The 13868-nt window shown below is 36.8% G+C and overlaps 1 long non-coding RNA gene across 1 annotated transcript in view; it reads right to left on the reverse strand.

Annotated features, from left to right (window-relative positions):
• Positions 1–3740: 3740 nt before the first annotated feature.
• The window catches only part of LOC136786424 (uncharacterized), a 32076-nt gene continuing 21948 nt past the window's right edge, over positions 3741–13868 (reverse strand). The window contains exons 2-3 of the long non-coding RNA XR_010825034.1: positions 9642–9815; positions 3741–8674 (exon numbers count right to left, since the gene is read on the reverse strand). This is a non-coding gene — a long non-coding RNA (uncharacterized lncRNA). The remainder of the gene's footprint in view (positions 8675–9641; positions 9816–13868) is intronic.

Here is a 13868-nt window from a genome sequence, read left to right on the forward strand (position 1 = left end):
ATCATTTCATCATAAAATCATCATAATATCTGATTAAGCATTATTACTTACTTTTAAAGGATTCATTATATTTTATAGCACCCAACAGGTTTTGGAGGAAGACAAGTCTTGTCAAATCAAATACTCCTACCAACAATTGACAGCAACTGTTAACAAATTATTTCTGAACATGTTTTAAGCTTTGAACTCAATATCACACAAGTTTCTGATTCTGAGAGACAGAAACACTCAAAAGGTATGTAGCAATATCAAATTGGAAAAGACTTTGTTGATACTATTTCTTAATGAGTAGTTATCAATTATTTAGGATGAAGATCTACCTAGAGAACTGATTCTCAACCTGTGACATAACGTATTCTTTTACTACAAATATAGAATTGAAGCTGATAATGTTTGCAAAAAGAGCAGGGGTGGATAGAATAGAAAAAAGTGAAGACAGGTCACTCATAACAATACAGTTTGCGTGGTAAACTGGACTAGAAGGGTTCTTCTACAAAGACAAATACATGGTTTGCAATATTAAAATTAAACACTGTAATCCTCAACCCTTAAAAGGACCAAAGGAATTGTCAACAGAAAATATCTGAATATGAGCTACCAATTCGTAAGTTGAACCAATAGCTGAAATTTATGATCTGTATTTTCGCAGGGAAATGCATTAGATGGTTATTATTCTAAATGTTACTACTTGTAAAATCCAGGAGTGACAAGTGCTACAGAAATCATTTGTGCTGAGTTCCCCCCATGTAATCTTATAATATATTACATCAATCATAACGATGTGGCTGCCTTTATTGACAGATTTGTAAATTGGAGTTCTTTCTTCAATGTTTTTGCAATTCTAACTTGGATATCTGGGGTATATCAGAAAAAAAAATCTATAGTAGACAGTTATGAGCTTGTCAAATATCTCACATTTGATTTAAAACAAAGCTGCAGCAGGTTTGATCGATGTTGTACTATGTTGATCCTGGACACAATTATTAATAACATCTCTGGCATTTATATAAATAAACTTTCACAGTTTCCCAAGTAGAATTACAAACCTGTAATAACAGAAACTTGTAAGAACCAAGTCAATGTCAGCTTGCTTCACTGTATTTTATGGGTACACAGAGCTCATATATCACTTCTTTGTAAACACTCTGTTAGCCTTGATGCAGTGTCTTCTCACAGTACAAAAATAAAACCCATTTTAATTATCACAATGAGATGCAGAAGGAAAAACAATGCTATTCATTAAACCTTCCCTCATTAATTTGTACCACATTTTTTTTTACCAAGTTAACAAAACAGCTCAGTATAACCATTATTATTACTCAATTTTGAGATTATCAAAGAAGAAAAGGTTGCAAAATTTGTATCAAAAAGCTAGTACAACTTTTTTCTGACACATTTATGGAATAAACAGAAAGAAAGATTAAAAGACTATGCTACTGCAATTTGCAATTGTGAAACAGAGATGCATTGAAGAATTAGGGGAAAAAAACACTTTCAGACCCTGAGTAGTGTGGTTTGGAAGCATTTTTCTGGTCATGGTCTATATTATAGATGATACTTGGAAGAACATCACAAAGCAAGTTTGGTTTAATTCCTGGACACAGGATTCAGTGTTAATGCTTAAAAGGCAGACCTGAGTATTCTCAATTTCCATTTTAGGAAAAGGGATTTGTTTGTCTGCAATGGCATCTCCAATTCTTCTAATCCTGTTAGCTGGGCTCTGCCAGAAATGATATTCAACATAAGCTCACTTATGAAGGATAAACCTTTGTCTTTGTAATAACGCAGCATACACAATGTGCCAGGTACTTTCAAAGCATTTTCCCAGACACATCACTCCTAACTAACTCCACTTCACTTTTCTTTCAGATTCTGTATGTTTCTCAGGATCAAAGGCAAACCATGACTATTTTCTGCACAGTACCCAAAAATGTTTTCTTTGCAGCACTGCTTAGGGTTCTGAAAAAGTATCTCCTTTAAGTGGAGAAACAAGGAGACTGTTCAATCCCTTTACTTGCTCTATAATCAGATTATAATGGTGTGGTGGTTTCACTCCGATGGACAGCAAAACTCCACCACAACTGCTCTGTGACTCAAAGGGAGAGTAGGGGAAGAAAGTATGATGGGAAAGAAAAAAGCTCACAGGTTGAGATAAGAATAATTTAATTAAAGAGAAAAGAAAGAGGAAAATAAAAGCCACACAGAAGAAAATAGAGAGAAAAAAAAAAAAACAATTATTCTCTGCTTCCCACCAACGAGCAATGTCTGGCCACGCCTCGGGCAGCAAGGCATAGCATACATGTAGCAGTTGCTCAGGGGGACAGGCATTCTCATAACTAGAGCCCCCCTTCTCCGTCTCCTTCCCTGCCTTCCCTTGCTGAGCGTGATGCCGTACAGTACGCAATGTCCCCGCGGTCGGTGCAGTCCAGCTGCCCAGCCATGCCCCCTGCATTCCCACCGGGTCCCACCCGCTGCCTGCTGCCTCTGGGGGCTGGAGGCAGCCCTGGTGGGGAAAGCAGCCTCTGTCCCAGCCAGAACTGCAGTTAATTTTGTTCAGAACTGATTTCTGCAGCACTGGCACTTGATGAACCAAGATGGTGAGAGGTGGAGCGGACAGGGCAGCACAATACCCGTAAGGCTACGCTACAACCACTCGGTTGTGCTCCAAAACATGAGTAATAACTCAGATGCTTTCCTGGACATCGCAAAACATACTTCCCACTAGCTGGAACTGCTGAAGTTTTGCGGCATATTTCACACACCCACTTCTGCTGAAGGGTATTTAAGAAATACTTCTACTGAGTTCTGAAAATAAAGTTTTTAAACTCTAAGATTACAGCAAAAGAAGTAATGAAAAAAACATTTTAAGAAGAGAGTACCGCAGCACACTTCCCACTCGATATCAAACAAATTTTTAAAATTCTGTCAAGTTCCAGAAAATACTGAAGCATGCCTTTCTTTTCAGTAGTTTAAATGAACATGTAACAGGCAAGCAACAAGCATATAGGAGGAGATTCTGAAATGGTTTCCTACTAATGATCTTGTCCTCAGAAATAAAAACTGAACTCCAGGATGGGCATAATTATAAATTTAATGTGGCAGTCAAACCTCAAAGGGAAACCACTGTCAAACTATAAAAAAGGAAATAGATCCAATTCAATTGCAAAGCATTTATAAAATTAGACACTAGACAATAAGCAATGCACAGTTTAAGATGAAATGACCACAAGAACCACTTGTCTGCGGCTATTCTCATGCAAGGAGAGGCAGCATTGCAACACAGGTAAATAAAATCAGGACGAGGCCTTATTAAGAGAAGTGCATTGAACACTAACTCCTAGCAACACAATTGTAGAACAGCATCCTCTAATTTTTGCTGGGATCAACTGGGATCAAGCAGCTTGGTACTGCTTTCCTTACTTTCATCAGAGTAAACTTAAATACAGAAAACGGGGTGAAATGCCAAGCCACCGAGGAGGGCCAGGACTAGCGACCCGTGTTCCAGTTTAGCAACCAAGCGCTGAGTTAGGCTGCCTTCCAGCATTTAGCACAGAGCAGTAACAAAGGCCTTCAAGGGGTTTCTGATGTTCGGTCACTCTGAGCAGAGTTCATTGACACAATAGCTTTTATTTTTAGAAGCATGAACATCTGGTAATAGGTTTAATGATACAAAGTGTCTCACACAAGTACACAGCATGTTGGTAACCAGTGCTTACACTGATGCTGTAAAATGTTCCTCCTTCACCTATTACTCCTTGTATTTCCACTTCATTATCATAGTGTAAGATATTTCTAGAAAACATCAATTCCTAAACTAAAAAATCCTGGCAAGCAAAAAATAAAAATAAAAAATTGAGTTTTAAGAGTCTACACTAAAATTATTATGGGACAATTTTATTCCTACAAAACTATAAACCTAGTTTGTTTGTTTTTTTAATTCCAAAATTTTAGAATATGTTCCATTGATTAGTTTGATTGACAAAGAAACTGTAACCAATGAAAACATCAATCTCATGAAGTTTAAAAAAAAAACAAACACCACCAACAAAACAAAACCCACCCTGTACAGCATTAATCTCATGAAGAGATTCTAAATTATACACTTCATTTTCCTCCTGAGATTTATACTCCTATTATCTCTTACACCCACATAAGATAAAGCTAGTATAAATCTGCCTTTCTCAATGCAGGGAATTTTGTAACGCTGTATTAGAGATGTGATTATTCTGTCCTCACATTTCATGACACTGTTTTCTTAACAAGCAGAAGCACTTTCATTTAATATGAAGACAGATGTTTTGACTGAGAGTGACTGTGGAATCATGTAGCTTTTCTAATCCACTGTAGAAGTACATGAGTTTTAATGAGTGCTTTACAGTACTGCCATTACACCAGGACTTCAGGAAAGCTAAATAATCTTGCTTTTAGGGCATTGCTACTGTTGGTAATCAAGGGATTTAAAAGCACTTAGAAGGAAGCTGATGTTCCTGTACAGAGTTGCTACGTCAAACTGATGTTCCTTGCCTTTTGTTTGTAAGCAAATGCCCATCAGAGAAGGAAATAATCACTTTCCAGTCAAAAAAACATAGCGGGGGCAGAATCAACCCTTTGAGTTGAAACAGCTAGAACATTATAATGACAGAAAGTACTGCTTCCCATAGGGTCATCCTTGTCATTACACATGTTAGAGGTAAGTTAAAATGTATTATTGTCTTTATAAGTACACATTGACAGATAAGCTAACTATATAATATATATTTATATATATTTATGTATAAACTGAGACTGTAAATTTAAGGCAAGACTTTTTTTTTTTCCCTTCTTTTCCTCTGGATTCACTAGCTGCTGCTACCCATGACACAAAAGAATCATGATGCCATAATTCTAGAGTACTCCCAGTGTTTGTCCTTAGAGCCACTTGCTAATTTTGAACCTCAAGCACACCAAGAAAAAGTCAGCTACAGTAACGTATCTCCCCTGTAAGCTGGGCTTTGATGCAATGGGAAGTGCTTTGTGGTCAAACAATTCCCAGACTTGTACAAAACGAAGTATTTTCTTCACAGCCTACATGATTTAGACAACTAAACGGGAAGGAACCGGATAAAAAATAATCTATTAGACCTTGATACCTATGGCAATAAGTCTGTCAATGAAGAACAAACTAAATTTATACAAACTAAAAAAGAGAATCACCCTGGTGAATAGCATTCCAAGTGCTAACAGCAGAATCTTGTTCATGCCTTAGTGACAACTGACAGAATTCAAATTCAGACTCACAGAAACCAAGCCAATAGCAGGTTTTAAGTAAGTTAACAATTTTAACAGCTTTACAATGTGAAATAAACTTATGAACTCAAAAAAAACTGAAAAAAGGACACGAATCTCACCTCAGTGTAAGACAGTACATTACTACTCAGTTTAGTATTCTATAAATATAGGATTCATTACAGTATTATTTTGTTTTCATCAAAAAGAACAAAGCAAAAGAAGGAAAAATCACAATAATGAAAAAGGAAGCTCGGGCCAAATATTTGCAATACAGACCAGCTCTGTGCAAAAGACTTACAAAAGCAATGGCAAACAATGCATGAGTCGTGCAGAGGCAATTGGCAGGTGGTTACAGAGCATCGAACTGGAAGGAAAGTCTAGGCTGCTGCTACTGGGGACAACCATCTCAAGCCTGAAGATAAATACAGGTCAACACAGCACCTTCTTCAATAACACTGCCCTGAGTTTCTCTGAAGATGCGTGCTTTGAGAAAAGGAACAGTGGCAAGCTGAATACCTTCAAAACATGTTGTCTTCCTTTTAAAGAACACAGAGTAAGATCATCTCACCTAGAGGCAATCGAGTGTTTTGTTTTCAAAAATATTTTAGATGCTGGGGTGTTTATGGTCAGCAGGTATACGGGCACAATTTAAATGACATTTGACATGAGGTGGAGATGATAAAATTTGCTTGCCATCAGTGCACAGGTTTATTTTTGTAAGAAACACAATAAAAACTTACTAAGGGTTATTCATTTAACAGCCTTGAGACAACGAAGCAAAAATGTATTTTGATATTTCCAGTAGTTTCTTTCAGAAAAAACACCAAACACCAGACAGGTCCAGGAGCAACAGCTTACAAACTTACCAGAACTATTCCTTACGTACTGCTCCCTGTCAACAACAAGGGAATTCTCAACCTACTTTCAACATCATTCCCATGATCTCTAGTCCAGAGGTTCCCAAAGCTAAGCCAACATCAGTATTCTTCAAGGAAAGCTAAAAATATTGCCTGAACAGGTACCCAGCCTGCAGATGCGCATCATGTTACGCTTTGAGAATAAAGAATTTATATGCGATAGATATGTGCTAAAAGTAAAAGCACGTATGAATAAATATTGAATTGTACATTAGTCCTTATTCTAAGGGTGACCCTCCCTCTACCACCAAGTAAGGTGCTTGGCCAAAATTTTCAGTAAACATTTACAGCAGCCCAAATGCAACTTTTAAAATTACATTTACTCAACTTATAAAACACAAAATTCTTTCTCCTGTTAATTGTACATAGGGTAGGACCATCACATCTGCGCCAATTTACACTCATATAAACACCAGAAGTACAGGCTGATTGCATCTAAATTTAGGCACAATTTTTAACAATGCAAATGTTAGGAGAAGAAAATTTTGTAAATATATCAAATTTGTGTTTGATATATTTTCCTACATCATCCCACAACATGACATACATCATCAATTCAATGGGCTTCTCGCTGAAAAGTTAGCTGCCATCCATTTGCATGTTATAACTACTTGCTCAAACTATTGGAACATTTCAGCTCTCACAATGTGCCATGGTGAGTAAGGTGGTCTCTTTGATAGGTACAGTCAAAACTTTGGGGTCATTATAGATTAAATTCACACATTGACTTAGACACAGAGATTTAATAGTATGCCAATTGAACCATTAGAAAATAATATAAATGACTCATAAAAAAACTTCTTTATTGGTATTGGAAATAGTTGTAGGGCTCTTCTAATAAAACAGCAATAATCATAATTTAAAGCATCGTAGGTTTCTTTCAGTGGCACTAAAAGGACATTCTTTTTCCTGTAATATCCATTAAGTTCACAAATTGCATAACAACTAGCATGTAATTAATAGAGATGCAACATGGTTATACATGCCAGTTTATAGATACACATAGCAGAATTTTATTCGAACATTTTCATGGAAGAGAGCAGAGTTTAATGAATTGCAAAGCCATGTACTTGAAGCAGCAGTAACACACCTTGGAGAATAGTCTCATCTTGATCCTTGAGACGGTTTGCATACAAAATAGTACTCCTCAAAATGAAAATATAAAGCTCTAGCTTTTCAAGTAAAAATTATAATTCATAGACTGAATTTTTCATTTTAGCTGAGATGCACCCCACACAGCTAGGAGAAGAGGGGGCACGTTCAATCCTCTATCCAGCACTCCCACATCAATCTCAGTCCCAGTGCAATAAAAGACAGCTTTAGGGATGCTCTATATTATGCCAGCCCCCCGGATCATCCTAGCAGTTTATGATCACCTGTGCACAGCATTACTCTAGCCAAATGCTTCTCAGCACCTCCCCTGTCAAGTTATCCCTCGTTCTAGTTCTATGTCTCCCCAGGATAGTCTTCCACAGGGAAATCCACAACCATCTGGTTACCTCAGCTTTCAGCTAGCTTTGATCTAACAAAGCGACTCAAAGCAGTAAAGAGGAAAAAAAAAAAAGTATATTGTATATATTGAACCAGATTCTGCCCCCAGTTTGATGAATGTAAATTCAGGTGAACTTCACTGAAGCCAGGAAGCCAGGTCAGGGAACATTATTTTGCTGTTCTATCCAATATTAAGCAGAGCTGGATTTCAAATAAAGAAAATACTGCCACCATGCAAAAAAAAATATTTGACTCCTGTAAATCAGTATAGCTTCACTGATGTCAATCCAGCTATGAAAATTTACATCAGCTATAGATTTTCTCCACTATGTAACGAGCAGTGTTCTGTTTGCTCCCCTGGGTCTCAGCTCAGGTTTTAATTGAATACTTTTTTTTTTTTTTTCAAAATGAGTAACAACACATTTTCTCCTGAGTCACATATTCTAGTTATACACTGCACATTGCCAAGATAACTGAAAAAGCTTTAAAAAGTAATTAAATGGTTTTCAATGAAAAAACACCAACAACATTGATTTCCTGTGTAACTTAGAAAGCTCACCTCATTTTATTGCTATTTATTTTACAAAATACTAAAAAAAGTAATTTTCTATAGAAAACAGATCTGAGAACAACACAGTACAGAAAAATAAAGAAAAGGAAACTTTGAGACTATATTTCCAAAGCATACAAAAGGCATCATTTGCAAATGTCTGGCAAACGTGTACATTTCAGCCAGACCAGATGCTTCTGTGTATGTTATTGTAGACGAGGAAAGGCAGCTAATCAATTTCAGATCATATTGTACACACAGTTTATCTTGAGAAGTATTATTGGCATGCAAAGTCAAGTATCCACAAGTTAGACAGCATCAGAATTAGATCTGTCTGTGTTTACTCAGCAAAACCTTGTGGATATGCCGAAACACTGCATTGTTACCTTGTTCTCACATGATCTCTTTTTTCAGTGCACGGAGCAGCCATTCCTCAGTGTTAGGCTTGCTGCAGTAATAGGAAGGGTATCCTTATAACACAGAAAATATTTCATTCTTAAAGGCTTACTTCTGCGGCACTGAAGCCATTACCAAAATGTCAGTCAATTCCAGTGAGAGCATGATTAGTCATACATAATCCCGCCTGAAAGTCTACAAATCTTTGTGGTTACTAACACTGCTTACAACAGCTGAGTGGCCAGTGCACAGGGACAACCTTACCTTATTCCTAGCAAAGTCATCTGCAAGTCCATTAACACACACTACTCAGAATCACAGAGTGACAGAGCTGAATAGTCTCAGTAGACCTAGAGGCTGCTAGACTAGCTAAAAAAGAAGTTATCAGCTCCATTAAATCCATGAAAATTATTTGTTAAAAAAATTTCAATCAACTCTAACCAACGTTTCCATCAGAAGTTTAAAATATAAATGCAGCTTTTGTTATTGACATAGTAAGAACAGCATTGTCTTGAGTAAACAGACCTTGTGACATTCAGATTTATATGGCAGTTCTAGGAAGTCTCCAAGGAGCAGGATACCATTCACAGAAATAAATTGAACAGTTTCATGTATAGTCAAGAACTATGACAAAAGTAATTCTTTTTTTTTTTTTAATAAATTGAATCTGAATAAGAACTTTAATGTAAAATTAAGGCCTTTCCTCTACTTTTGCTTTTGACAGAATTTCTATTTATATAAAGAGATTGTGAGATATATTGCAGCAGGAGGCATCTCTTTAAAAGACTAAACATTAGGAATTCTAATGTAGAAAGTCTGTGATAAAGTGCTTTCACTTGCATTGGCAAAAAATAACTGAATAAAAAATAACTGAATTAATTTCAAAAAACAGCACTGGAATTATAATGGTATCAATTAGAAAAAAAATAGACAATGTGATTAACAGTATAATGTTGCCTGAATCAAACAATACAACTAGGAATTCATAGCAGAAGTAACTATTTTCTCTGAATGCTTACCAGACGCTGATTGGAAACTGCAGTGGAGATGTGTGTTTCCTCGGGAAACTTGGAACAGTTGGAAGGAAAACAGCGTGCACCTCAGGATTCATTGGTTTTTCTTCTGCAGTATTATTAGCTTTCTAGGTGACTTTGGATAAATTGCTTCTTTTCTCTCTGTCTCAACCTTCTCACCTGCAGAGAGGTACAACAATCCCATGTAAAGACCTTTTCTAAATCCTCCGGCAGAAAGCACTGTAAGAATCAGCCCTTCCCACTGCTAATAATGGGTGCAGTTTGTTCACAGTGGAACAGAGTTTGCAAGATCTTCTAAGCAATGTTTTCATGCACTTAATTCATAGGTTTAAATTTCTTAATGCATTTCTGAGCTATGATCAAGTGTATTAATTTAAAAGATACTGGGCCACAATTTACAATTTTTAATCGGTGCCATCTGATACACCTGGGTCTCTAGTTTTGATTGCAAGTTAGCAAACAAACAAACAAACAAAAAACAACATCAAACAAAAAGAAATCCACCAACCCCTATGTAGCTAAAGCAAACCAGCAGTTATCAGATAAAACATCTACATAACTACTTCAAAAACACAATACAACCTCACAGGCATTTTACCTTATCTGCCACACAATGACCAAATACACATCCTTTTAATCAGTAAGCAACAAATTTGGTTAAAATTACCGGAATATACTCTTAGATTTGAAAATCTCTGTTGAAATGACAAACTACAGAATTAAAATATGAAGCACAGAACCTGATTAATAACTGCAGATGTTTACATACATAGTGGGCACTGAGAGCAGCACACTAGCCAAGTTATTCACACAGCCCCCCAGCAGGCTGGTTTCAGAGAGGGGAATGACGACCAAGAACTCAATGTACGATGGTGGCATAGCAGTCCTGCTCAGGCACGTGCAAGCTGAGGCCAGTCAGGCGAGCTGGGGCTCCCTTGAAGTTTCCATACCGGCAGAGTTGAGCACAGCGAGGGTCATCCTACCTAATGCCCACTGCTGCCTCCACAGTGCAGAGACAAATTATTCTTTCCTTTTTCTAACCTCCCTCATTGCTCAGGCAAGTCTATGATGTTCTACTTTCAGGGATCCTGATGATAAAGAACAGATTTTGGTTATGTCTGCCTGAATATTAATTTTTTTAGCCACGTCCTTTGAAAACTGAGTCTATAATATCATTTAAAAGGCGTTTATTTGTGATACTGGTATGTCTCCCTTCTACTAATTATTCGAAAAGAAATACGGGTGCAGGAAGGAATACTGTCTTAAATACCCCAAATTGTAAAATGATGTTTTCAATGCAGATGCGTCACAGCAAACTGAAACAAGAGATACTACCCCCTCAAAAAAACAACTACTACAACAAAATACAGCACTTGAAGATGGGAAAGTAATTTTAAGCTGCTGAAGTTTTGTAAGTACCCAATAGGCTGTAGCAACACAATTGTTTAAAGGAGTTATACAGCTTCTGAGATACTCAAAATCAGAAAATATAACCATTTCCCTTTTCATCAGCACAGGCAGGTAAAAATATTCCACTCCTTAATAATTTGACAATTGCTGCAAAGTAATTATCAATCTGTGAGTTTAGGAGTTAGAATGAAAAAGCAAATCACTGTCTTGATACTCAATTTTCAATGGTTTGTTTCAAAAAATAAAATGTGACAGTATTTTCTATTTCAAAATTAAACAGGTACTCTCATCACACCTGAAGTAAGCAAAACCCTACCGATATACCCATTTCTGAACTCTGGGGAAGTTCTGATTAGTGTATTCTGCTTTGAGCCCTGCTGTAGTCACTTTATTTGTCCTTTGTTTCTTTAGAACTGGAGTTTACATCGCTTCAGTTGCATGATTATAATTTTTAATATTGCATAGAGTATCTTCATGGAAAGACAGACCATCTAAAAAACTTTATGTATGCTGTAGTTGCTTACAACCCTGATTTTCTGTGGTTGAACAGATTATAAGAACCAAAACAATACTACCATTTGTTTTGGTAGAAATAGAGAGAAATAAGGTTAAAAAAAAAATCCCATTAGAATTTAGAAAAGATTATGGGATCATTTGTTTATGTGAACTGTCATTATTGAGCATCTTGTATCAGGACTATTTATGCTGTGCTCTTTTTCGTTTGCTAGTCCAATTATAGCTGCTGGTGTTGATTTGTAAAGTCTAGGCAGAAAGTTACAAACTGTTTTTGGCACAGAACCCTCAAACTTGGAGTACTCTCTGACCCAAATTTGTTAATTTTCTCTTCCCAGCATAAAGCCCATCTCCTCCTCAAAGTTTTGCATGAAATGGATTTGGACCGGAGGCCAAAGTCGTGATAGCTGATGGCAGTTAAGTCATCTTACTGCATTTGTTAAAAATAGGGCTGAACGATATCTGTTCTCAAAACTAACAGCTGTCATTTTGACACAACACTTCTTATTATGTGAAAATACTCACAGCATTGGGCAACTATTTTTTTTTTATTATGTACAGAATTAAGAGATACTTTCTTTAATTTCTTCTTTAAAAGGATGAAAAATTGAAAGTATTTCTCAAAAGCACTAAAAAGTAATTTTATTTTCTTTTAAAAGTGCTTTCAAAGAGGGTGTTAACAGCTGATTTATTTTATTCCTCCTACATTCGTCTGTTTGTCTTCATCACCACACTTTAAGGAAAAGCTGTTCCACTGTTTTAACTTGTGGGCTGTTATTTTTTTAGACTGACTAGTGTTGTCACATCCAGTTTCTCAGCAAATCACTCCATAAGGCTCTGCACCTTTCGTGAGTGTTCCTTCTTCTGCTACCGTCATCTGCAAAGTCTCTACCAGAACAATGATTCTGCTCCTCGCATTTAAACCGCTGTACAGTATTTCAGTGATTCAGTGGTTCCAAAGCACTTTTTAACTTTTACATTTTAGATAAGGACTGTCACGTGTGTATTCACAGCAGTAACTGCTTCAAGAACTGCTGCTGTGTTGGGCACCTTAAAGTATTTAGCCTTAGCCAGAAGTGCCGGTGATACACAGGTATCTCGTAATTATTTGGCAAGACATTTGCTGTCACTTCGACCACCCATCAGCAGGTAGGTTGAGCCATTTTAAAACATCCATCCCCACCTGCCCTCCTACCTTCAGGTATACAGGATTGGTTCCATGAGGAATTAATACTAGCTATTCGTTAGGCACAGGGAAACAATGCAGAATTCAGGAGAGCCACTTGGCCTGGAAATGAAAGCAATTAAGCTGAATGGCAAAGCCCACAGCAGCACTTCATTTATGAGTATCTTTTCAGCAATATGCTCTCTGAATTGAGTTAAAGAAAAATCTGATTTTAGTAGGTTTTACAAGTACTCTGGTATTGCTGTGAAGAGCATCCTATTTAGAAGTGCAGTTTTTATTGTATTACTGCATTTGATTCAGTTCTGCTTTTGAAATAAGACAATGCTGTCAACATGCAATTTTATCACAAATATGTCAATGATTTTACCGCCTCGAAGCATTATAAAAAGTTGTTTTCTAAGTGGGATGGAAGACATTGTCAAGAATTAATAATCTGGATTCTCTTCCTGGCTCTACCACAAAACCCATGCTATATTCAAGTTGTGTAACTTCTCTTTGCCTTGGTTTCCAAGCTGTGTAAGAAACAACACTTAACGCACAGTATTACTGCGAGGCTTTATTAGTTCAGACCTCGTTTTTTCATTTCTTATATTAAGTACCATTTCTACAACTGGTCCCATTAATTCTAGGGAAAATTCTCAATTGGACTTCCATTGCTCTTTGTGCAGGACATATAAAATTGTTTATTAAGAAGCAGCAGTCGCTTTCCCCCCTTCACTGCTTTTTCTAATTAGAAGTACACTAGTTACTTGAGAGAGCCTGAAATAGAATGATGTTCTCCACAAGTCGTATTTCTTAGCTGCCCTTCCTGAAGGGGGTAACACCTTACAACTGAATTAGCTGAAGCCTTGGCAGCAGAAGGAGATTTTCCTTTCTGCATTATACTTACGAACGTATACAAGTTCCCTTTTCTTTTTGCTTTAGCCTGAGGCATCCAGTATGTAGAAACCTGCTGCCTAAAAGGAAACTTATACATTTAATAAGAATTCAAGGCTGTCTGAAGAGAATTGGCTTTTTTATTAACTACATAAGTCTGAAACTCAGTTAGACACTGTTCAGAGTTCTGTAAATGTAAGTATATATATCACCATGGACATGTTCAG

This window comes from Anser cygnoides, chromosome 15, assembly GCF_040182565.1.
Source record: "Anser cygnoides isolate HZ-2024a breed goose chromosome 15, Taihu_goose_T2T_genome, whole genome shotgun sequence".
In the NCBI taxonomy this organism is placed as follows: Eukaryota; Metazoa; Chordata; class Aves; order Anseriformes; family Anatidae; genus Anser; species Anser cygnoides.